General features: G+C 42.4%; 1 long non-coding RNA gene across 26 annotated transcripts in view; it reads left to right on the top strand.

The window, feature by feature from the left end:
* The window catches only part of LOC110743051, a 553,234-nt gene that overhangs the window by 219,075 nt on the left and 307,890 nt on the right, over positions 1–26,269 (top strand). For 24 of the 26 annotated variants that reach the window (XR_004184220.1, XR_004184216.1, XR_004184225.1 and 21 more), the window contains one exon: positions 23,271–23,404. The exons of the other annotated variants lie outside the window; for them this stretch is intronic. This is a non-coding gene — a long non-coding RNA (uncharacterized LOC110743051). The remainder of the gene's footprint in view (positions 1–23,270; positions 23,405–26,269) is intronic. 26 annotated transcript variants of the gene reach the window in all.

A 26,269-nucleotide genomic window follows, 5' to 3' on the forward strand; every position in this document is an offset into this window, starting at 1 on the left:
GCTCTTGTTGTTCGGGCTGGAGTGCAATGGCACAATCTTGGCTCACTGCAACTTCCACCTCCTGGGTTCAAGCGATTCTTCTGCCTCAGCCTCCCAAGTAGCTAGGCTAATTTTTTGTATTTAGTAGAGACAGGATTTCCCATGTTGGTCACGCTGGTCTCGAACTCCTGACCTCAGGTAATCCACCTGACTTGGCCTCCCAAAGTGTTGGAATTACAGGCATGAGTCATTGCACCCGGCCTTGACTCCCACATTTGCCACCAATTCTATTTTAAGTATTCTAACTCTGATAATGATATAGGAAGAAAACATACTTTAAAACTGTAGGGAAATCAATCCCAAAAAGAATTCCATGCTTCTTCCCATGTATACTTCCACTATCTATAGTCCCAGAGTACATCTCCAAGAGGCATTTTTGTTTCTATCCACATTGGGGGTGTTGCTCGTATCACTTTATGGGAGGAGAGATCCATAGGTACCAGTTAATAATGTATTTTGGGCCTCTTGTTATTTGTATGATTCTTCAGAAGGGGTCATAGAGTACGTTGAGACCAGGGTATCCTAAATACGTGCAGTTGGAAACACTTCTGGCATTTGTTGAAGTTTTTGTTGTTGTTGTTTTAAAACTCCATGCTGCTATTCTTAAGTTTGTTTTCTCTTTTTGCTCCCATCAGTGTTTTCTTTTCTTTTTTAAAATATTCATCCACAGTCTCCTTTATATAAATATCGGATAGTAATAAATAGTTAGGTTTAGTCTTTCTTTTCTTCCCCCTGCCTGTCATGTACTAAGTACTATGCTGCCTCCTGGACTCAAAGACGAGTAAGAAATGGTCTCTGTCTTTAAGGAACTTAGAGTCCAGTGGTGGTGGTTGCAGGGGGTTGGTGGGGGTGGGTGGACATAAATAGGTGCTTTTAGTGCAGTATGATATGGGCTATGGGAGTATAACTAAGCCATTCTTGGCAGGGACTGAAATCAGGGGCCACTTTTCAGAAAATGCTCTGGCTGGATCTTAAGGAATGGCCTGGAGTTAATCTTTTTTTTTTTTTTTTTTTTTTAAAGACAGAGTCCCACTCGGTCGCCCAGGCTGGAGGTGCAGTGGTGCGATCTTGGCTCACTGCAAGCTCCACCTCCCGGGTTCACGCCATTCTCCTGCCTCAGTGTCCTGAGTAGCTGGGACTACAGGTGCCCGCCACCCACCCGGCTACTTTTTTGTATTTTTAGTACAGACAGGGTTTCACTGTGTTAGCCAGGATGGAGTTAATCTTATCTAGGAAACAGGGCTTGTTTCCTAGCCAGAGGGGTGATCTGGGACTTGACCATCATGGGGTAGGGCGATAGCTACAATAGTTCGGTATTGTTGGGTTATAAGGGGGTAGGGGTCAAGTGCTGGAAGACAAGGCTGCAGAGCAAAGCCAAGATCAGGTCTTAGACTAAGGGTCATGTATGTAGCTGGCAACGTGTATTCAACAGTAGACTACTTTTCCAGCTATGTGGAGTCTGGAAGGAATTGGGGAGTGGGAAGAGGTGTGCAGTAGGGAATCCAGTTAAGTGGTTATTGCCAAATGGATGAAAGATGGGGGCCTGCTGGGTGTCATGGCTCACACCTGTGATCCCAGCACTTTGGGAAGCCGAGGCGAGTGGGTCACCTGAGGTCAGGAGTTCGGGACTAGCCTGACCAACATGGCAAAACCCCATCTCTACTAAATTAGCCAGGCGTAGTGGCACATGCCTGTAATCCCAGCTACTTGGGAGGCCGAGGCAGGAGAATTGCTTGAACCCGGGAGGCGGAGGTTGCAGAGAGCCAAGGTTGCGCCATTGCACTCCAGCCTGGGCGACAGAGTGAGACTCCGTTTCAAAAAAAAGAAAAGAATCTGGGCGCCTGTAATCCCAGCACTTTGGGAGGCCGAGGCAGGTGGATCATCTGAGGTTGGGAGTTCGAGACCAGCCTGACCAACATGGAGAACCCCTGTCTATACTAAAAATACATTAGCCGGGCATGGTGGCGGGCCCCTGTAATCCCAGCTACTCGGGAAGCTGAGACAGGAGAATCGCTTGAACCCAAAAGGCAGAGGTTGCGGTGAGCCAAGATTGTGCCATCACACTGCAGCCTGGACAACAAGAGTGAAAACTCCGTCTAAAAAAAAAAAAAAAAAAGGTGAGGGTCTGAATGGAGGCAGGTGTAGGCAGTGGGGATAGTCAGGAGGAGACAGATATAAGGAATATTTGGAGATTAACTCACAGGACTTTGTAATGGTTGTGATGTGGTAGTTATGGTGTAGTGTGTGTAGGGGGTGGTAGCAGGTGAGGGTTAGGGCTCTTAATTTTCTAGCTGAAATGATTAGATAAACGTTACCAGCTAGGATTGGAAACAAGGGAGGAAGGGGGTTAGGAGGTAGGGATACCGATTGCGAGTTTGTTCCATTAACACATTTCTTAAACATTTCTTCAACTCTTAAACTGTACCTATGGTCATGTTTTACTTCTCCCTCATAAAAGTTAAGGTGGCCGGGCATGGTGGTGCTAACACTTGTAATCCCAACACTTTGGGAGGCCGAGGTGGGCAGATCACTCGAGACCAGCCTGGCCAACACGGAGAAACCCCATTTCTACTAAAAATACAAAAAATCAGGTGGGCATGGTGGGGTGCGCCTGTAGTTCCAGCTACTCAGGAGGCTGAGGCAGGAGAATCGCATGAACCTGGAAGGCAGAGGTTGCAGTGAGCCGAGATCACACCATTGCACTCCAGCCTGGGTGACAGAGCAAGACTCTGTCTCAAAAACACACACACACACACACACACACAAAACAGTTAAGGTATATGAAGGTATATGTTCAGGCTAGGCAGTAGCTATTTTGAAAACTCAGGACTAAAGGAATTCCTGGGAGTATGAATAGGATGATTAGAGTTGCAGTGTCCATTGTCATGCAGTAGAACATCTTGGAGAGGTAGGTACACAATAGTGAGCCATCAGCAGGCAGCATTTCCAGCAGCTGGAGGAATAAGGGTCTTGGTCCTAAGTGGTTATCTGGATGGTGAACAACCGCTGCCTCCACACGTGGCCTGCAAGACCGTATATAGCTTGCCTTCTTACTATACCACCTCTGGGATATCATTCCTACTCTTTTCCTCTTTGCTTACTTTACTGTAGCCACGTTGTCTTTTTTTGCAAATATTGTTTGAACATGTCCAAGCAAACATGCTTTAGCTTCAGGCTTCTGTACTTGCTATCTGATTGTCTGGCGTTTTCCTTCCTTTCTGTTCAAATGCCACCTTTAATAGAGGCCTCACTGAGTGATTAAATATAATACACCCTGCCTTCAAACTCTCTCTATTCCTTTATCCTGCTTTTCTTCATGAATCGCATCCCTCTGACGTTGCATAAACACTTAGTTGGGTTTTTGCCTATGTTGCTGGTGGGAATGTGAACTGTGGGAGGGTAGGGACTGCACACCATTAGTGTATTATTTGACTGTGTATCTTCAGGGGTTTTGAAAGTTGTTCTTGGAGAAGATATCCTGTAAAGTTGTGCTTTGCTTTAGAAAAAGTTAACATAGAAAGATATTCTTTTATTTTTATTTTGAGACACTCTCACATTGCTGCCCAGGCTGGAGTGCAGTGGTGTGATCTCAGCTCACAGAAACCTCCACCTCTCGGGTTCAAATGATTCTCATGCCTCAGCCTCTCCAGTAGCTGGGATTACAGGCAGGTGCCACCATGCCTGGCTAATTTTTGTGTTTTTAGTAGAGATGGGGTTTTGCCATGTTGGCCAAGCTGGTCTTGAACTCTTGGCTTCAAGAGAGCCGCCCGCATTGGCCTCCCAAAGTGCTGGGATTACAGGCATGAGCCACTGCACCCAGCCCAAAGATTTAAGATTGCTAGTGAATGGCCGGGCGCGGTGGCTTACACCTGTAATACCAGTACTTTGGGAGGCCGAGGCGGGTGGATCACAAGATCAGGAGATTGAGACCATCCTGGCTAACACGGTGAAACCCCATCCCTACTAAAAACACAAAAAATTAGCCGGGTGTGGTGGTGGGCGTCTGTAGTCCCAGCTACTCAGGAGGCTGAGGCAGGAGAATGGCATGAACCCGGGAGGCGGAAGTTGCAGTGAGCCTAGATCGCGCCACTGCACTCCAGCCTGGGCGACAGAGTGAGACTCCGTCTCAAAAAAAAAAAAAAAAAAAAAAGATTGCTAGTGTAATATAAACGAAGTTGATATTATGTACTGCTTATTGTGGGACTCTTAGATTGGTGTCTTCACCCAGAGCATTTTGCATGTAACGAGATTTACAACAAAGACCATCTATGTATCTCTGTTTTCAGCACTGCGTCTATTGTGAAAAATAATGTAAATGAATTGAAATGAATTGGACCTTTTAAGGGTGTGCTGGTTTGCCATTACAATATACTCTTATCATTGGACAAACTTCAATTGAAATAAATATGTATTTATCTGAAGGCAGAAATTATGCTTTATCATTAATAATTCAGAAGAGTTTTCAGTTAAGCATTAACAACATCATTGCCTTTGGCTGTGATCTGACTGCTTGAACTCATAGTAGTGTCAAATTGTTTTTCTCAATGAAGATAAAATTAAACTCTGGATAACCAGAACTCAGAAATCTCAACTCTTTAATCAGCATATGCTCCTTTGAGCATATCTCTTATAAAAAAGAGATATGTAATTGTAAAACCTATCAAGGATTTAACATTTTTGAAGTGTTCTTTCCTGGAGTTATTCTGGGATCTGTATCCATTTGGTCCAGTGTCTTATGACAGCATCATCTATAGGACATTAAATATTCTGGTTCCAAACATGACCTTGCAGAATTTGAAAATCCCTTGTCATCAAAGAAATATTATGTTCATTACATGCAAACATGGACTAATTAATATATATCCTAAAGATGTCAGCAAAAACTATAGAAAGGCTTCCTTTCATTGGGTGGGAGATTTAATTGGCTGATCTATACTGTACCTGCTAATGCTGAGATTCTCTGATTCCCTCACCTCTTACCCCACTCAGAAGGCTCACAGTATAAATGGGTTTCTGGTTAACTTTTAGTGAATCAGTAGTTCGATTTATCAAAACACCTCATTCAGTCGAGGTGTCCAAGTAATATGTTTAGTGCATGTACTTTTCTCAGAAGAATCTTCATAAAATATAGTGATCGTAGACAAGAGAATGAGTCTTTTTGATTTCCTAGAGCAATAGTGGATGCTTCTCCACATTTGCAAGTCAACATAGTGTGATTCTTTAGGCTCCCAGTGGTGTCGAAGTTACTTTTGTTACTTGGCATGCTTCCTTTATTGCGTGTGTGTGTGTGTGTGTGTGTGTAAAAACCAATAACAGTGGTGTTACTTTTGGAGATTTTTATCTACATGTATTTTTTACTCTATTAATTTTGCTATGGAAGTAATGTGTTTCCATCTAACATACATCTTGTAGGTCAGTATCACTCTCAGTACTTCACATTTACCCCTAATTTTTTTTTGTTAAAGGCATGTTTCCACCTCAGACACTAATTATTAAAATCGCATGATTTGCCAGATAAACACAACCAAGTAGTGTCATTTGAGCAACAAATCAATGAGCAAATATTGATGCAACACACATTCCACATGAGCATGACACCATCTGGGGTTCTGTACATGATTTGTAAAGGAAGACACAGAGTGTCTCTGCCTTTAAATGGCTCAAAGTCAAATTAGTGGGAGACTATGGAGAAAATGCAGAAAATCTTAATGAAAACTCTTAAACCAATTTTCACAGTTGCTAACATAGCAGTGTGGTCATTCATTGAGTATTTGCTGAGTGCCCTGCTACAAGTTGGAAGGCGTACTGAAGGCTGGGGGTGCTTGGGGATGTGACACAGTCCTGGTCCTCTGGGAGTTTACAGAATGGAGTTTAGCATCTTTGACCGCACAGTTAGTAAGATGAAATGATCATCTTCAGTAATCCATAAATGTGAATACAGTAATTATGTTGATTACTCCTAGGCAAATTGTCTGGACGGTCTAATATCTGACTATTATAGAAAGAGTAGTTTTCATTGCTAGGTACTGGTGAATTTGCTTGTGGATCTCTAAATTGTAGTGTGTGTGTATGAGAGAGAGAGAGACAGAGAGAAAGAGAGAGTGAGAGAGCGAGCGAGAATGTCTCCAGTAAATCATGTTGGATTTGGGAGTTCTGTATATTTCCAATTCTATTTTCAGCCTATATCTTTTCTTGTAGATGGTATAATGCAGTTAGAGCATGACTGCTGACTTTGTAGTTCATAGTTCTAGTTTTAAGTTTGACTTTGCAACTTACCAGCTGCATGCAATTAGGCAAATAACATAAAGTCCTCGAGCCTGCACTTAGGCATCTATAAAGAAAACATAATAAGAAACCCTCACCTAACTATGCCACCTGTTATATGAGGGCTCAAATGAGACAATAAAAATAAAATGAGAGGCTGGGTGCGGTGGCTCACACCTGTAATCCCAGCACTTTGGGAGGCCAAGGCTGGTGGATCACGAGGTCAGGAGATCGAGTCCTGGCTAACACGGTAAAACCCTGTCTCTACTAAAAACACAAAAACAAAATTAGCTGGGCATGGTGGCGGGCGCCTGTAGTCCCAACTACTAGGGAGGCTGAGGCGGGAGAATGGCGTGAACCCAGGAGGCGGAGCTTGCAGTGAGCCGAGATCGCGCCACTGCACTCCAGCCTGGCCGACAGAGCGAGACTCTGTCTCAAAAATAAAATAAAATAAAATAAAATAAAATAAAATAAAATAAAATAAAATAAGGGCCGGGAGCAATGGCTCATGCCAGTAATCCCAGCACTTTTGGAGGCCAAGGCGGGGTGGATCACTTGAGGCCAGGAGTTCGAGACCAGCCTGGGCAACACAGTGAAACCTCATCTCTATTAAAAATACAAAAATTAGCTGGGTGTGGTGGTGGGTGCCTGTAATCCCAGGTACTCAGGAGGCTGAGGCATGAGAATTGCTTGAACCCAGGAAGCAGAGGTTGCAGTGAGCCGAGAACACACCACTGCTCTCCAGCCTGGGCAATAGAGCGAGACTCTGTCTCCAAAAAAATAAATAAATAAAAAAGTGAAATGAAAGGATTTAGAAAATTATAAATACTCTACGGAAATAATAATGAGTGGTGCTGAAAGACTGGTTCTCATTAAATACCTCTTCTGTGAAAGAGGTGTTTCCATGAAACATGGTTTTCAGTGTTTGAAGATAATTTAGGCTGCATCCAAGGGTAAGTTATAGTTTGTGGGCTTAATAGTAGTATGATGGAAATGTAAGGGCTCTGGCTCGTCCTTTGACATTTATCATTGATAAAGGGAAATCCATGTGTCAAGTGATAATTCTAGGACTCTAAATTTCACTTGCAAATCAGGCTTAGACTTAACTTTCACAATTTGAAAGAATTATGTAAAAGCTGGCCATGTGCGTGTTTTCTTTTTGTTTCACTGAGTAAAGTTTCCAGCCCATCAAGAAGATGTTGTTGGTGCTCTAGTGTTCATTCATTTTTGTAGACACCACTTGAATGGAAGCTCATGTTCATGCTGCCATATGTTTTGTTCACTGCTGTAACCCCAATGCCTAGATAAAGGCCTGGTCACGAACAGATGCTCAATGGATTTTTCTTAAATTAATGACCGTGTTGAGGGACTGTTGTGCTTTAGGCACTCTGCAAGGCATTTGGAAATATTGGAAAAGTACATTAAGGGTATGTGACCTGAAGAACCCCAAAATTGAGCAGGGAGAAAAAAAATAAACAGCAAATGACAATTGTTTAACAAGTGAGGAGTTGTGGGGACCTGGATGCGGGGAAGGATTGCAGTCAGGAAGACTTCATGGAGGTGGTGGTGACAATTACGTTCCATGTAATCTGTTCTTCTTCGAAGGGCGTTGGGGGCAGTGGGAGTGCTTAGCTCTCTTCACAGGCAATAAGAGAGTTCTTTGTCTGGAGGAAATTTAGGAACAATAGACCCCGCATGATGGTTCATGCCTGTAATCCCAGCACTTTTGGCAGCCAAGGTGGGTGGATCACGAAGTCAGGAGTTCGAGACCAACCTGACCAACCCTGTCTCTATTAAAAATACAAAAATTAGCCGGGCATGATGGTGCGTGCCTGTAGTCCCAGCTACTGAGGAGGCTGAGGCAGGAGAATTGCTTGAATACCGCAGGCAGAGGTTGCAGTGAGCCTGAGATCACGCTCCAGCCTGGGTGACAGAGCGAGACTCAGTCTGAAATAAAAAAAAGAACAGTAATAAAATTGACTATTAAAGTCAGTCTGTGCTTTTATTATCCCTATGCAGGGGATAATTCTGAAGTAAGACTGTGATAAAACACTCCTGGCTGGGCGCGGTAGCTCATGCCTGCAATTCCAGCACTTTGGGAGGCTGAGGCGGGTGGATCGCCTGAGGTAAGGCGTTCGAGACCAGCCTGGCCAACATGGTGAAACCCCATCTCTACTAAAAATACAAAAATTAGCCGGGCATGGTGGCAGGCATCTGTAATCCCAGCTACTTGGAAGGCTGAGGCAGGAGAACTGCCTGAAACCCATGGCAGGTTGCAGTGAGCTGAGATTGCGCCATTGCACTCTGGCGACAAGAGCTAGACTTTGTCTCAAAAAAAAAAAAAAAAAAAAACACTCCTTTCCCCAATCCCTTTGAGATACTTGCAGAGGCAATCATCTCTTTGAAAGTAGAGACTTTGCAGGCACAGTGGCTCATGCCTGTAATCTCAGCACTTTGGGAGGCTGAGGTGGGTGAATCACAAGGTCAGGAGTTTGAGACCAGCCTGGCCAACATGGTGAAACCCCATCTCTACTAAAAATACAAAAAATTAGGCTGGGCGTGGTGGCAGGTGCCTGTAATCCCAGCACTTTGGGAGGCTGAGGCAGGCAGATCACTTGAGGTCAGGAGTGCATGACCAGCCTGGCCCACATGGTAAAACCCCATCTCTAATAAATAAATAAATAAATAAATAAATAATTAGCCAGGCATAGTGGCGGGTGGCTGTAATCCCAGCTACTCAGGAGGCTGAGGCAGGAGAATTGCTTGATCCCAGGAGGCGGAGGCTGGAGTGAGCTGAGATGGTACTACTGCACTCCAGCCCAGGTGACAGAGTGAGACTCTTGTCTCAAAAAGAAAAAGAAAAAAAAAAAAAAAAAAAAAAAGGCCCAGTGCAGTGGCTCACACCGGTAATCCTAGCATTTTGGGAGGCCAAGGTGGGTGGATCACCTGAGGTCAGGAGTTCAAGACCAGCCTGACCAACATGGAGAAACCCCGTCTCTACTGAGAATACAAAATTAGCCGGGCGTGGTGGCACATGCCTGTAATCCCAGCTACTTGGGAGGCTGAGGCAGGAGAATCGCTTGAACCCAGGAGGTCGAGGTTGTGGTGAGCCGAGATCATACCACTGCACTCCAGCCTGGGCAACAAGAGCGAAACTCCATCTCAAAAAAAAAAAAAAAAAAAAAAAAAATGGTAGAGGCTTCTGGCTTGGTAATAATTTTACAGATGTGTTAGATGTGTTGTATTAAACAAAACAAAACACTGAAACAACCTTAACTGTGAATACACATCCAATCCAAGATAACCCCAGGAAAAAAGAAAATATGTTTTTTGTAACTCTCAGAAGTTTGGAAAAGCTTTTCTTTTCTCATTCTTTCAAAGCAAGATGATCTTTTTAAACATCTGCTGCATCTTAAAATTGATACTTTCTTGGGTCAGTCTCATGTACCATCACACTTCTATTATCAAAGAATGACCTTTCATTTGTTGAAAGATAATTTTTATGAAAAATTGATGTTGAATTCTACCATGTGCCTTTTCAGTGTCCTAGTCTGATCTACCAGGGGATTATTGTTATATAGTTCTTTTATTCCTAGACTTAAACAAAACAAAAACCTTTCTTGTACCAGCCAACTGTGTCCCAAAATTCATAACTCAGTGCTCATCATTCTCTGTTGAAATTTTATCTTTTCAGTGTTGTGCAATATTTTGGATGTTGTCCATATTATAGGCTAGTCAGGATCTGCCACCTTGCTATTTTTCAGGTATGTAGAAGGAGGTGGAAAATTAGTCTCAATACCTAAATCAAACAAAAAGTCAGTTTATGAAAGTTCTGAATTCTTTAGGATAAATTTTTGTTCTTTGAAGGCTATGACTTACCAAATGGTACCTAATGCTGTGTGGATAGCCATGCTCACCAAAGTAGCTTATTTACCCGGCAGGATTGAGACCATTGATTTTTGTAGAGTAAGTCATAACAGCTTATTAACATTCCATTATGCTGAGCATAGAACTAATAGGAGAACATCTATGAGGTCAGGGATCAGAAGTAGACTTCAGAACGTATTATTCAAAAAAAAGGATGCGATGGAGAACATTTACAGAGGCCTGTGGGTAAAGCAAAGTCTTCAAGGGAAGATAACAAAGGATGAAACAATGGTGTTGTGTAACTTTCTAGTGAGTGAGATTTTGTGAATGCAATCTATAGCTAACTTAATTTACTCATCAAAATTTAGCTGACTCCAACATGCAGACACCTTCTGAGCTTCCTCTAATTTTCTTTTACTAGGGGGTTTTACATATTTAGCTCAACTAATTGAATCAGAAGATGCAGGAACATTGTTGGAATGTTTGAATCTCATTTAATGCTTCATATTGGGATGAGGCACTCTGAAGGCAGAAAGGCCAGTTGGGACACAACTGCTCGGGAGGGGCAGGAGGCTGTGGCCATTCCTATAAGACAGTTCAGGGCCGTTCGAAGCCAGGGAGACCTGACAGGGATCTGAGAATTACACAGTAAGTGAAATGGAACAATTTTTCTACTGTTTTAGCTATTATCCAGAGCCCATGTTAGACCCTTAACTGGCCTTGGAGTGAACTTGCCATTTGAATAATTTGGGAGCTTTAGGCAGTAAAAACTGGAAGAATATACCTGGAAAAGCAGGTTTGAATGCGAGGATTTGGTTATATTAAGATTAAATTGGGGCCGGTTGCAGTGGCTCACACCTGTAATCTCAGCACTTTGGGAGGCGGAGGTGGGTAGATCCCTTGAGGTCAGGATTTCGAGACCAACTTGACCAACATGGCAAACTCTGTCTCTACTAAAAATACAAAAATTAGCCAAGCATGTTGGTGTACGCCTGTAAGCCCAGCTACTTGGGAGGCTGAGGCAGGAGAATCACTCGAACCTGGGAGGCGGAGGTTGCAGTGAGCCAAGATGGGCCCATTGCACTCCAGCCTAGGCAACAAGAGTGAGGTTTACACTGTGGTAGGCATTGAGAGGTGTAAAGTAAATAAAATAGAACCCTCACTTTCAAGTGACAGCTCTAGAGAGCCTATATCCAGAAGGCTCTAGAACCTGCAAACTTCAAAAGAACCTCGGCAATGCGTGAAATAAGTTTACAGCAAATATTACTTAATTGCTCATTTAGTCATCAAATAGCCATCGTTTGGGTGGAAATTGGGGAAGAAAATGTGTTGCTTAAGAACATGATAAGGAAGGAGTGGTCAGACAAGTAGAAGGATTACTGGGAAGAATTGTGTCCAGAAAACGGAGGGAAGAGATAATTTCCAGAAGGAAAGGGTGGGTCAGCTGTATCACATGCCACAGAGAAGCCAAGTGAAGATAAGCTTACAAAAGCGAGTAGCAGTGATACGGAGGTAATTGGTGACCTTTAGGAGAACTGATTAGTGGGAGTGGTATGGAGGAAAGCCTGTTTGCAGGAAGTTAAGGAGTAAAGCTGACTCTTCTAAGACTCTTTAGAAAGAGAAGGGGCATGTATGAGATAAAGGAGGGCAAAATATGGGACAAATTCCCTCAGTTTGTAATTGTGTGATTTTGCAAAACTTACTTACTTACTCCATGCCTCAATTTCCTTGTCTGTAAAACGATGGATGATACTAGTAGCTCTTATTTGAGAGAAGCAAATAAATTAACACCGTTCTATGCAGTAGATTCTTATTAGATTGATATCTTAAAAGAAGTACAGTAAAAATGCAATTGTAATGTAAAGAGCAATTCCAGTTTTTTTGCTTGCAAGTATTTCTCTTTTTTATTTATTTTTAATTGTTATTAAAAAACAATGTGAAACTTACTATCTTTACTATTTCTAAGTACACCATTCAGCAGTGTTAAGTATATTCACATCGTCATGCAACCAATCTCCAGAACCTTTCATCTTGCAAAACTGAAATTCTACACCCACTAACCAACAACTCACCATTTCCCGCTCCCCTCAGCTCCTGGCAACCACCATGCTCCTTTTCTGTCTCTGAGTTTCAGTACTCCGTATACTTCCTGTGATGGAATCACACCATATTTGTTTTTGTGTAACTGGCTTCTTTCACTTAGCATGATGTCTTCCAGGTTCATCCATGTTGTAGCCTGCATCAGACTTCTTTTCTTTTTAAAGGCTGAATAATATTCCATTGTTTGTATATGTCACATTTTGTTTTTCCATTCATCCAGTGATTGACATTTAGGCAGCTTCCACCTTTTGGCTATTGTGACTAATGCTCTGTGAAGAAGGGTGTATAAGTAACGATTTCTCTTTTTTAAACTAGTGATGTTTACTCGTCTGCATGTGTGTGAGTCATGGCTGGTTTCAGGCCAGCACAAGAATGGATCTTGCAGGGGAGATGGAAGTTCTCAGAAGAGATCTACAAGACCACAGGTTGGAGACAGAGCTCAGAGACAGAAAAGCATTTTTCCCTTTAGAACATAGAAGGACCATTCACAAGAGTACTGTGCTCCTGGCAGTATTTTCCAACAGAGAAGGGAAAGTCCTGTCTTCAGTTCATTTTTAAATTTAAGTTGCTAGAGGACCTCAGGTGTGTCTCTCAGTGTGTTGGGATATCAAAACATTTTGCTTTACTGTGCAATTTATTTTTCCTTGTGTTGTGTAGAGCGATGATAATGAGGGGCAGGAAGCCTCTAGATAGCTGAAGAGCCCACTACAGAAGTCCTGCTGTGAGTTAACTGCAAAGGTTAGATGAATCTAGGAACTGAGAATGGGCCCCATCCCCTGCTGTGGCTGGTTAATTCCTGGTGTTTCCGGCAGTTGTCCTATTTAATTCTTACTCCTTTTCCCAGTAGGAAATGACATCAGGCCGGGCGTCATGGCTCACACCTGTAATCCCAGCACTTTGGGAGGCCAAGGCGGGAGGATCACCTGAGGTCAGGCATTCAAGACCAGCCTGGCCAGCATCTGAAACCCCATCTCTACTAAAAATAGAAAAGTTAGCCAGGCGTAGTGGCAGGTGCCTGTAATCCCACCTACTTGGGAAGCTGAGGAAGGAGAATCGCTTGAACCCGGGAGGTGGAGGTTGCAGTCAGCTGAGATCGTGCCATTACACTCCAGCCTGGGTGACAGAGCGAGACTGTTTCAAAAAAAAAAAAAAAAAAAAAACCATTAAAGAAATGACATCAGAAGAGCAAAAATTAATGCTGTGTCTTGTGGTTGTCTTTATTCAATTTTGAAAAATGTAGCTGTTCCTAAACCTACTGGGGAAAGAACTACATTTATTGCTGGGCACAATGGCTCATGGCTGTAATCTTAGCACTTTGGGAGGCCGAGGCAGGCAGATAACTTGAGGTCAGGAGTTCGAGACCAGCCTGGCCAACATGGTGAAACCCCGTCACTACTAAAAATACAAAAATTATCTGGGCGTGGTGATGCAGGCCTGTAACCCCAGCTACATGACAGGCTGAGAGGTAGAAGAATCACTTGAACCTGAGAGGCGGAGGTTGTAGTGGCCGAGATTATACCACTGCCCTCCAACCTCAGCAAAAGAGTGAGACCCTGTCAAGAAAGAAACTATATTTATTCTGCCAGTCTCTAGAGAGAGAAGTTCTTTTTTTTTTGAGACGGAGTCTCTCTCTGTTACGCAGGCTGGAGTGCAGTGGTGTGATATCCGCTCAGTGCAAGCTCTGCCTTCTGGGTTCATGCCATTCTCCTGCCTCAGCCTCCGGAGTAGCTGGGACTACAGGCACCCGCCACCATGCCCAGCTAATTTTTTTGTATTTTTAGTAGAGACAGAGTTTCACCGTGTTAGCCAGGATGGTCTCAATCTCCTGACCTCGTGATCCGCCCACCTCAGCCTCCCAAAGTGCTGGGATTACAGGCGTGAGCCACAGCGCCTGACCAGAGAGAAGTCCTTTGCCTGATAAAAGGGAGAACTGGGCTAGGTGCGGTGGCTCACACCTGTAATCCCAGCACTTTGGGAGGCTGAGGCGGGTGGATCACGAGGTCAGGAGATTGAGACCATCCTGGCCAACATGGTGAAACCCTGTCTCTACCCAAAATACAAAAATTAGCTGGGCGTAGTGGCGCGTGCCTGTAATCCCAGTCATTCGAGAGGCTGAGGCAGTAGAATCGCCACGAAGTGGAGGTTGCAGTGAGCTGAAATTGCACCACTGCACTCCAGCCTGATGACAGAGTGAGACTCTGTCTCAAAAAAAAAAAAAAAGGTAGAACCGTATTACCCAGTAGAGTTGATGTTCCAGAAGTTTCTTCAGACCAGAGCAGAGTTCATAACTTACCTGCGAGGGAGCATGGTAATGTCACAATTTACTCTTCAACTCTCTCAAGGTTTATTTTTATGTTTCTTAAGACAGTCTTTCTGTTGCCCAGGCTGGAGTGCTGTGGCACAATCATAGCTCACTATAGCCCCAAATTCCTGGGTCCAGGGGGTCCTCCCGCCCCAGCTTCCTCAGTAGCTGGGACCACGGTTGCATGCCACTAAGCCCAGCTAATTTATTTTTATTTTCAGTAGAGATGAGGTCTCATTATGTACCCCAGGCTGGTCTTGAACTCCTGGCGTCAAGTGATCCTCCTGCTTCAGCCGCTTTCCAAAGTGCTGGGATTATAGGCATGAGCCATAGTGTCCATCTTCTCTTTAGGTTTTATGAACAAATTAGCTTTGATTTCTCCTAGGTGACTCGATAGTGAATAAGCTAATGCAGAACTGTGTGCACAGTAGACTGGGACTGCCATTTCTAGATGAAAACAAAGAAAGGAGGGGGAAAGGAGAATTTTTTTTTTGGGACGGAGCTTTGCTCTGTCTCCCAGGCTGGAGTGCAGTGGTGCCATCTCAGCTCACTGCAAGCTCCGCCTCCCGGGTTCACGCCATTCTCCCGCCTCAGCCTCCCGAGCAGCTTGGACTATAGGTCCCCGCTACCACCCCCGGCTAATTTTTTTGTATTTTTTGTAGAGACAGGGTTTCACTGTGCTAGCCAGGATTGCTTCGATCTCCTGACCCCATGATCCGCCCTCCTCGGCCTCCAAAAGTGCTGGGATTACAGGCGTGAGCCACTGCGCCCCGCAGAAAAATAGATTTTTACAGCCACCTTTTTCTATGGCCTACTTAGTGATCATAATGGATTCCACCCACCGGAACTAGATGCTAGTCTGTGGCCCTCTCCCTCATTCAAATGTTTTGGGAACACCTCCCATGTTCTGCTGCTTCCACCCAAGATTCTCAGGGTCACCTCCCACTCTTTCAGATCTCCTTCCCTGGTTGTCTTCGGCCGTATGCCTCATCCCAACTCCTTTGAACATTTTTTTTACCCAGCTCCTGGTTCCTTTAGATGCAGGAACAGTAACAGCCTGCTGAGTTATGTGAAGGATGTTGGGTATCACTGCCACCAGCCTTTCTAAAGCTCCCGCTCTTCACATTCTCTGTCCCAGAAGGGACTCTCAATGCTGAAGGTAAATCGCTTCGTGTGAGAATGGGGGCCTCTTGTTTGGGAGAGTCTGCTTGGCCTTTGAACACAGAAGCATAAACTTCAAGACATTACTTAGGCTTCTCAGTTAAAATGGGGCAGGATTCTGCTGATGTATTGTCTTGCCTTTTACCTTTTTACTTATTTATTTAATTCTATTTTGTTTTTTTGAGATGGAGTCTTGCTCTGCTGCCTAGGCTGGAGTGCAGTGGTATGATCTCGGCTCACTGCAGCCTCCGCCTCCCAGGTTCAAGTGATTCTTCTGCCTCAGCCTCCCGAGTAGCTGGGACTACAGGCGTGCGCCACCATGCCTGGCTAATTTTTGTATTTTTAGTAGAGACAGGGTTTCACCATGTTGGCCAGGCTGGTCTCGAACTCTTGCTCTCATGATCTGCCTCCCTCGGCCTCCCAAAGTGTTGGGATCACAGGCCTGAGCCACCACGCCTGACCTATTTTATTTTATTTTCGAGACAGAGTCTCGCTCAGTTACCTAGGCTGGAGCTCAGTAGCATGATCTCGGCTCACTGCAACGTCTGCCTCCCAGGTTCCAGTGATTCTTGTGCCTCAGCCTCCCCAGCAGCCGGGATTACAGGTGCCCACTACCATGTCTGGCTAATTTTTGTATTTTTAGTAAAACAGGGTTTCACTATGATAGCCAGGCTGGCCTTGAACTCCTGACCTCAGGTGATCTGCCCACCTTGGCCTTCCAAAGTGCTGGGATTATAGGCGTGAGCCACTGCACCCTGCTGCCATTTTATATTAAAATGTTAAATGCTCTTTGGACACGTAGCAAGATGGAGGCCAGGTCTGAACTTACGCTCAACCTATTCTTCCAGTTCTGACTGAATGTCATCACACTCAAAAGGCAAGTATTTTTTTGTCTTGGTAGGTTTTTAAATGTTGGTTTAAAAACCTAAATAGAACTGACTTTTTCAGAATAATAACTTGTGAGAAACAACTGGTCCTGGTGGATAAAGCCTAGACTCAGAATCAATAGACCAGGATTGTTTTTCCCCTTGTTCAAATATCTGTGCGGTCTCTGAAGTAAACAGAGCAACACTTTCCCTAAATGTAAATATTTTCGGCAGATGGGGATTTTTAAAAGCTTGTGGCTCGCCTGGGCAAAGGATTTTTATTTCTTCTTTCTGAAATTTTATGAAAGAATGGGAGAAAAGAATAGGAAAAAAACCCAAAACAAATCCAGAGCAATTAGAAAGAAGATCCCAGTGATTATAGGCAGGGGAAGGGGGCATTGGGGGCTGACAGGTACCCAGGGCATGGAGGGAGAGAAGATAGAATTCCAGATAAGACCAGGAAGCAAGACTTTGCTTCTTCAGCCAGTGTGTGTTGGTTTTACTTGACTGGCAGTGCAGATTATGAAAAAACAAACCTTGAGATACTGGAAACCAGATCCCAACCTTTTCTTGTTTTTTTCTTTCTTCTGTTTTGTTTTTTTGTCTTTTGAGACGGAGTTTCCCTCTTGTTGCCCAGGCTGGAGTGCAGTGGTGCAATCTCGGCTCACCGTAACCCCTGCCTCCCGGGTTCAAGCAATTCTCCTGCCTCAGCCTCCCTAGTAGCTGAGATTACAGGGATGCGCCACCACGCCTGGCTGATTTTGTGTTTTTACTAGAGATGGGGTTTCTCCATGTTCAGGCTGGTCTCGAACTCCTGACCTCCGGTGATCCGCCTGCCTTGGCTTCCCAAAGTGCTGGGATTACAGGCATGAGCCACCGTGCCTGGCAATCCCAACATTTTCTACTTCAGAATGGACTCAAGTTCTGTCTGGTCTGGCAGATTTTCCCTGGACTTTTATCTCTTGTTTCCTCCATCTTCCCACTGCATTTGGTGGCCCAGTTCACACTGATTACAAACTTTTCTCCCTAAATAGAACTTTTCCTCTGCTTCCCTCTCCTACCACAGTTTACCTGTTCAATTGATTTTGTCCTTTGAGCCTTGGCCAATAGATTTCCTGTATGAAGTAAATTTATGCTAAAGGTTTAATAGCTACGTATTTTATCAAGGGGCTTTGATACCTAAGAGACCAAGCTATGGTGGGGATTTGAGTCTTTAGACAAGCAGACTTACTGAAATACATTCAGTAGTAAGAATTGTTTTTTTTGTTTGTTTTTTTCTTTTTTGAGACAGAGTCTTCGCTCTGTCGCTCAGGCTGGAGTGCAATGGCAGGATCTTGGCTCACTGCAAGCTCCGCCTCCTGGGTTCACCCCATTCTTCTGCCTCAGCCTCCCGAGTAGCTGGCACTACAGGCCCCCACCACCACGCCCGGCAAGTTTTTTTGTATTTTTTAGTAGAGATGGGGTTTCACCGTATTAGCCAGGATGGCCTTGATTTCCGGACCTCGTGATCCACCTGCCTTGCCTCCCAAAGTTCTGGGATTACAGGCGTGACTCACCGCACCTGGCCTCAGAATTGTTTTAAAAATGCAGAGTTTTCTATGACTCAACTTTAGAGGTTTTCATTAAATATTAGAGCAGGAAAGGGCCAATACTGGTCACATTCTAACGAACTTTTTTTATGAATTGATACATATCTAATTTGTTGATACCTCTTAAAGTGAGAGAAGGTAAAGAAAGCTCCTGAGATTGTGCTTGTCTTGATCCAGAAAGTCTTGGCACACTGACTTGCTAAGATGAATGAGTTTGGCATTTGGCTATAATCTGAGAATGTTCCGAATTTAGTAGATTGGGGGTTGTTTGTGTTCCCAGGTTAATTGCTTATTTAGCTGGCATTCATTTGGGTCCGCTAGTCCATTTGTTAATTCTGAAAGTTGTTGGACATTTGTTTAATGAAAACAAATATATTTGGAGAAATCCCGCTTCCCACGTAGCCACATTAGTAGGAATTAAGTAGGTACAAAGTAATAGTTTAAGAAATGATAGTCTTTTGTATGGCAATATAAAAGCAAAATGTCTTTTAGAAGGAACAATTCAAATTAATTGATTAATTTGTAAAGTCTGTTACTCTCTTTTGGCCAAATACTTGTGTATCTCTGAGAATATAAATGAAGTAAAGAGGTAATTAAGACATTTATTTAATATTTGTGTGACAACTGTGGAAGATATGTAATTGTTATTTTCCTATTGATCATAAAATAAGACAGATTTGAAAACATTTTGATTAGAATCACTTAGACTTTTCTGTCCCTATATGAAGTGTACCAGATTGAGGCATTTTCCTAGTAAATACATGAAGTCTTATTTAATTAATTATTATGCTTGAAGACAATACTAAAACTGTTTCTCATGGTGTTTCTGGCCTTCAGTAATGTAAGGTTTTTATTTTGATTATGTGGTTTTTGTTTTGAGAGACTGTATTTACCATCTAGAAGCATATCAAGCTCATCACAAAAATGTATACAAAACAGCAGCTTAATTTAACTTGAGATTCAATATTGGCCCCTTTACCTAAAGCACCTGATTTTTGAGTACCAGTTGTGACCATCTATTGACACATGCCAGGAGTATATGCTAGTTTTTGTAACGAGAGGATAAATAAAAGGGCTCTTAGAATTATTAGACAATATTTGCTTTTTGACTTTTTCCAGAGAAAAATGAAGACAAGACTTTGTTCTATTTCATCAAGTCCTTGACGCCTCCTCCCAGCTGGTCAGGTTCTTTTTATGTGGCATTTAAACCTTGAGTTGTTGTGAGTCAACAAATGGACAACAGCAAATGTTCAGCCATCTTATTGGTGTTAAGCCTAGCAAATAGGCAAAGTATATGAATACACCAAATGCATAAACAAGTTTTCCTGAGCCAAGGATTCCAAATAAGCCCAGCAGCTGCCAGTTATGTCCTTAAGAATAGAAGTGCCCCTCCTCATCCTCTAATCTGTTATTGCCCCAGGTTGGGAAATGTCAGCTATAAGATTTATAGATTTAGGGCTCTGGTATAACAAGTTGCCTCTTAGAACTTTTCAGCTCTGAGAGCTTCTTCTTAGCCAGCTAAACAGAGATATAGAAACATATTTATGGTTTCCATATATAGTTCTTGAGTCATTTACAACATCAATGGTGGGCTTATATATATATATACACACACACACACACATTATAACATAAATTACACATACATACACATTATAACATAAATTACACATACACACACACACACATCTCTATCTGTGTCTCCCTAAGACATTGATACAAATACTCATCAGTAAACCATGATAATTTTCAGAAGAGGCTGCCTTTGACTGGTAAACTCATATTGGTACCTGGAACACAAAACTCCTAGAGGTACGCTAGTTTTATAGTCTGAGCTTATTAAGCAATAATACCCTTAGGGTAATGAAAATCAGTTCCTCCTCTGCTCCCTAATAACATCAGTCCTTTTTGTATTTGTACGATTTTTGTCTTATTGTTCTCCTCCAAATTTCCCCCTTAAAATTGTGGCATTGGAAATAATGGTTTTATGTTTTGGGGGACTGTTACTTTCTAATTGAAATTGAATATCTATGGGTCACTATTCAGTGCTGAACTTGATATGAGAAACATTTCCTGATAAATCAATAAAACCAGCTTTATGTTTCCCTACAGATAATCAAGTGGCAGGTAGAAGGGACATCTGACCTAGTTGCTCCTCTAACTGCTTTTGATCAAAAGAAATTGGTAAACCACTCAGTCTATAAATCTTTTTTTCTGTGATTCTGTAGTGTCAGGACAACATTTCCATGGGTACTTTACTTATGCGGAGAAACAAAACCTAAATCTCGAACCGCCATTTATAAAACCCACAAACTCCTGGGCTGTCATTTGGGTTGCAGACTTGAAGCTCCCTTTCTGGTTGTGTTCTCTGGAGTGGGTGAATGCCTGTCTGATGGGGATGCATTTTAAAGGCAAGACAGATTTAAGGGTATAATTTAGTGACATTTTGCTGACTGCATTTCTCTCTATATGCATGTCTCTTCATATATTTCACTATCTTACCAATACTCAGTTACCTCAGCCTACTTGAGGCAGGCTCCACAATTTTGGGACTGTTTCTTATATACATAATGACTCAATAAAGGTGTCTCATTACAACATTAGTCATTCTGTTAACTTGTGCTATTTTTTGACTGTGTATATAAATCGGTGTATATTTAACAAGTGAGCTGACCAAATGCCATTAAATGAGTTGTCCTTATTTTGGTTTTTTTCCTGCTCCAATTTTAAGTTTTCAAAGAAATCCAGCATGTAACTACCACTTTTAAGTCTCCACTTTTTAATTTTGAATACCAAATATGGCAGAGTTATTCAGGTGGCCAAGTAGACTTTTTCTGACCTTGAATGTGGTTTACTGGTATTACACTTAAAAAAAAAAAAAAAAAGACAAAAAGTGGATGTCAGTATTTGCTGTTTTAGGATAGCATAAGACTTTTAGATTTCCCAAAGATCATTTTAAAAGTCTGATATGAAGCTGTCTGACATCTACATTTTTAGCATCGTCCCCATATTCGTATTTAAGGCGTCATCCCCGTATTTGTATTTAAGGCGTCATCCCCATATTCGTATTTAGGTGACCCTGGAACACAATGCAGAGAGATAGGTCACTGTGGTTTAATCTTTGGACACTTCATATCTGACAGACACCAGCCTCTGTGGTTTATTTTATATTGTTCCTTAAAACTAGAAATAAAATTCTCTTAAACCTGATGATAGGGGAATGTTTACTAAGATAGTTTTCCTTCCATTTGCACAGTTTCAAAGCTGGAGCTAAAACATAACACATGGGATTAAAAAAAAAAAAATCTGTCATCCAAAAAGTAATTCATGGCACTGTTAAGGTTGAAGTAACCTCAGGGCCTCATGTTCTGTGGTGGAATGTGCATCAAGGTGTATTCCTTTTATTAGGAACATATTATATCCATGTACTTTAATATGAATGGCAGATATCAATTAGCAGAGGCTTATTGGGGAAAAAGAATAATTTTTGTGTGTGCCTGTACATTTAGGCGAAGGCATTATGAGTTGTAGGTTTCCACAGCACAACCCAAAATTCAAAGGAGATGCCTTTTAAAAAATATAGTGGTGATGGAGTCTGGATAAGAAAATCCTGTGTTGAAAGTTGAGCAGACCACAGTCATTTATATGCAGTCAAAGAGCTTTTGGTACTGCAATGTAGGGCATATAATCTTATTACAAAGCCCTTTAAAATCAATTAAAAAAAAATGAAAACATCCTTAAAAATGTGGTAGCATTGAGTTCATTTTCTTTTTTTTTAAATCTATTTTCAATTACATTATTCCATTTAAATGTACCACAATGGCTTTTATTTAAAAGATACTTCTCTTCTATGTATATATTCACAGCTGTCAGAAATATGTGTCATTCTTTGTCTTACAAATCCCTGTTCTCAGCCATTTCAGAGCCTAATCCTTGAGTCGGCCATTTTGCTGAAAGGCAGTTAAAGAAACAGACTGTCAGCCAGGTCTGGTTCTTGCTGAAGAAGCGTCATTTCTGTACCCAATGTGAGCTTTAGTTCCAGATTTTTGAATGATGTAAAAATTAAGGTCAGGGAATCAAATATAAAAAATACATCTTGCAGGCAGAGACCTCATTAGCATCCACTCATCAGTCTCCCAAATCTAGGAGCTGGGAGACCATTGTACTGTTATCCTGCTGATATTGAGTTGATAGCAAGTTTAATGGAACAGGCTGGCAGTTGTGAAGGGCAGCTGATAATGATGGTGCAAGCTCAACGAAAAAGTTGAGTAAAATCTGCAGGAGGTGTTTTCTATCATTTGGCCTTGTTCTGTTGGCTGTTGGCATTTGCTTGGCAAGAGGGAGGTGTTCTTATCTCCCCAGCTAGAGAGATTTTAAATATGCTTAAAAATACCGAGTGTGGGCTTCTGTTACTGCCTCTTCTTAACAAGACCAGTGGAAGCAGGGCAATTGTGTATTGAATAGCAAAATCCACTCAAACTGATAACATTCAGGTAAACCTGAAAACAGTTTGCATTTTCTGGTAATTAAATTAAAAGAAGGCGGTTGACTATCAGAAGCCCTTTTTCCTCATGTAGTAAATGAGCACATAATCTTACAAAATGAGGTAACCTCAAATATTTTTTTCTTCCGGATTAATGATATGTTTTGATTTTTAAACTTCTATGTAAAGTTTGACGAGTGCTTTTATATAATTAGGTAGCATCTTAAAACACATGATTGGCCATGTTTCTGCCTTGCAGAGTTTATAAGAGGAAAGTTGGCCAAACAACAGGGCTAATTTTACTAATTAAAGTCGTGCTGCCCAAGTGGGTTAACATGATATAGATGTTTGGTTTTAATAGAGCTTGGAAAGGGTACTGAGTCCTAAAATGTTCTGTTTGGAAAGCTTTGGTCTATAAAATTTGCCTTTAACACGGCTGATGACCCTTAATTAGAATGATAAACTATACTTGCTGGTGTGATGTCTTTTTGAGAAGAAGCAATACCGGTGTGCCTAAGTGTCGTCGTTTTTAGTGTATTAAGATACCTTTTTTCTGGGCATGGCATTTCTGAGTACCTGTCTTCTCTGCCCTGTTTTAGGTGTGAATCATGGCAATACAGTGAAAGACGGTGATTTACTGCTTTTGAGGGCATGCATGGATATGATTAACGGATGGAAGTGCAGGACTCCAAGATTTACTTCTTTCCCTTTCCAGCAGAGTTACCTGAGAGGAGTGAGTAATGGGATAATTTGTAATACCACAGGCCCCTTTTCAGGAGACCAGTAATCAAAACAGGAAGATGAAATTGACAAGATTTCAACTGGAAGAATACAACTTTTGATACTTTCTGGGTATACCTCTTAATTGCAAGCAGGAGAGTCTTCAGAGTTGTCCTGTTTTTGTTTTTTTTTCCCATGGAGATTTCCTTCCTTCCTTCCTTCCTTCCTTCCTTCCTTCCTTCCTTCCTTCCTTCCTTCCTTCCTTCCTTCCTTCCTTCCTTCCTTCCTTCCTTCCTTCCTTCCTCCCTCCCTCCCTCCCTCCCTCCCTCCTTCTCCTCCCTCCCTCCCTCCCTCCTTCTCTCCCTTTCTTTCTTTCTTTCTTTGGTTTTTTTGTTTGAGACGGAGTTTCGCTGTTGTTACCCGGGCTGGAGTGCAGTGGCATGATCTCGGCTCACGGCAACCTCTGCCACCCCACCCCCTGGGTTCAACTGATTCTCCTGCCTCAGCTTCCCAAGTAGCTGGGATTATAGGCGCCCGCCACCATGCCTGGCTAATTTTTGTATTTTTAGTAGAGATGGGGTTTTACTATGTTGGCCAGGCTGGTCTCGAACTCCTGACTTCAGGTGATCTACCCACCTCAGCCTCCCAAAGTGCTGGGATTACAGGAGTGAGACACCATGGCTGGCAAATGTGAGCCACTACATCCAGTGGAGATTGTCATTAAAAATGTTAGTATGTCAGTCCTGGTTACATCATGCAGACACCCTGCTAAATTTTATACATCTTTCCTCCATGCTTTCTGCTGTTGATATTCTTATATTGAGACATCAGAGAAACTTAGTGGCCTATTTGTAGAACTCAGTTTCTTTTTACAAAGTTAAAGAATTATCAAGAATTGGGAGTGGGCTGGGGGCAGTGGCTCAATGCCTATAATCCCAGCACTTTGGATGGCCGAGGCGGGTGGATCAAGAGGTCAAGAGATCGAGACCATCCTGGCCAACATGGTGAAACTCTGTCTTTACTAAAAATACAAAAGTTAGCTGGGCGTGGTGGCGTGCACATGTAGTCCCAGTTACTTGGAAGGCTGAAGTAGGAGAACACTTGAACCCAGGAGGCAGAGGTTGCAGTGAGCTGAGATTGCACCACCGCACTCCAGTCTGGGTGACACAGCAAGACTCTGCCTCAAAAAAAAAAAAAAAAAAAAGAATTAGGAGTGTTGGCTGGGTGCAGTGGTGTCTCACACTTATAATCCTAGCACTCTGGGATGCTGAGGCAGGTGGATCACTTGAGCCCAGGAGTTTGAGACCAGCCTGTGCAGCCTAATGAGACCTCGCCTCTGCAAATAATAAAAAAATTAGTTGGATGTGGTGATGCGTGCCTGTGGTTCCAGGTTCTCTGTAGGGTGAGGTGGGAGGATCACTTGAGCTTGGGAGGTCGAGGCTGCAGTGAGCCAAGATTGCACGCCAGTCTGGGTGACAAAGTGAGACACTGTCTCAAGAAAAAAAAAAAAAAAAAGAAGTGTGATGATAAATACAGCAACATTTTTAGGGTGGGGTGGAATGTACACAAAACGACTAGCCTGTGTTCATACTTAAAAAAAGTAACAAAGAACAAGAACTTCATACTTGAAAAAGTAAAAAAAGGACAAGAATCTGAATGCTGTATCTGGCATTTAGTATATCATCATCACTTCGGAATTGCATGCTGTGCAGAGCTTTCCTGTTGCGCCGGATGTGACGGGATCTTCCGACTTGTTCTTGTTGGTGACGTTAGATTCATGAAAACTGAGTAGCACCCATGATACTTTTATGTTACAAATATTAATTTCAGCTTTGACTTTGGTGGTGGCAGTAGACTTCTTATATTAGAGATTACGATAAAATGTGAATAGTTCCAAGCTCTTCCTCCTCTCCCATCTGTGCCAGGTGACTAAAACATTCCCATAAATAACTGGTACCCTTTTAATGGGACCTTTGGGTTCATGAGAGGTAAATATTGATGACCTTGACATTTTTTCATATGTGCACAGTTCAGGAGACACAATATCTCCGGATAACTAAAAGCAGGTAAACAAGGAGGCAGACAGCCATGGGCTCCCACTGATCCTCGTAATTCACAGGGGTCCTGGCCTTGCTTCTGGACTTTGTGCCGGAAGTATATCCCATAGGCAAAGGAATCTATTAAGTTTAGGTCTAGGTCCTCTAGGTATTTCTGTAGGCAGATCTCACTGGACGGGATCTGTGTTGGTCTGGCATTATAATGAGATGTTTTCTAAGGCAAGTATATGAGTCTCCTCCCCTACCCCTGTGAAATTAAGGACTCTAGTACTACTACCAGGGCAATGTTATATAGTAGCTAAGTGCTTGGGAGCCAAATTCCCAGGTTTAAATCCCAGTTCTGTTGCCACTAGTGATGTGACCTTAACTAAATCATTTAACCTCTTTCTGCTTTAATTTCCTCAGCTAGAAGATGAGGATAATAATAATACTTATGTTTTTTTTTTTTTTTAAGAATTAAATGAGAGCTATCCAATTGTGATTAGCATGTTAGTAAAGATTTCTGAAATATTATTCATTAACCAGCTTTCAGGTATCCTGTGCTCATAGAGACTAACCTACAAAGCTGATGAGATCTACAGCTTAAGAAAATTTTCTGTTTGGAGTATACACTCAGTTATATGAAAATCACATGTGGAAAAAGATGAGAATGTAGCACTGACTTTGCAAAACGTTTTAGCAAGTTTTATTTCGCTACTTGTCTTAAAAGTAATTTTTCTGGTTTTATGTAATGTGTGTAGTAGAAATGGGAATATTAGAATACTTACTTCATTGTATTGTCAAGCATTATTGGTAGCCCTAATTTATATACCCATTGTGCT

This window comes from Papio anubis, chromosome 6 (assembly GCF_008728515.1).
Source record: "Papio anubis isolate 15944 chromosome 6, Panubis1.0, whole genome shotgun sequence".
Taxonomy (NCBI): Eukaryota; Metazoa; Chordata; class Mammalia; order Primates; family Cercopithecidae; genus Papio; species Papio anubis.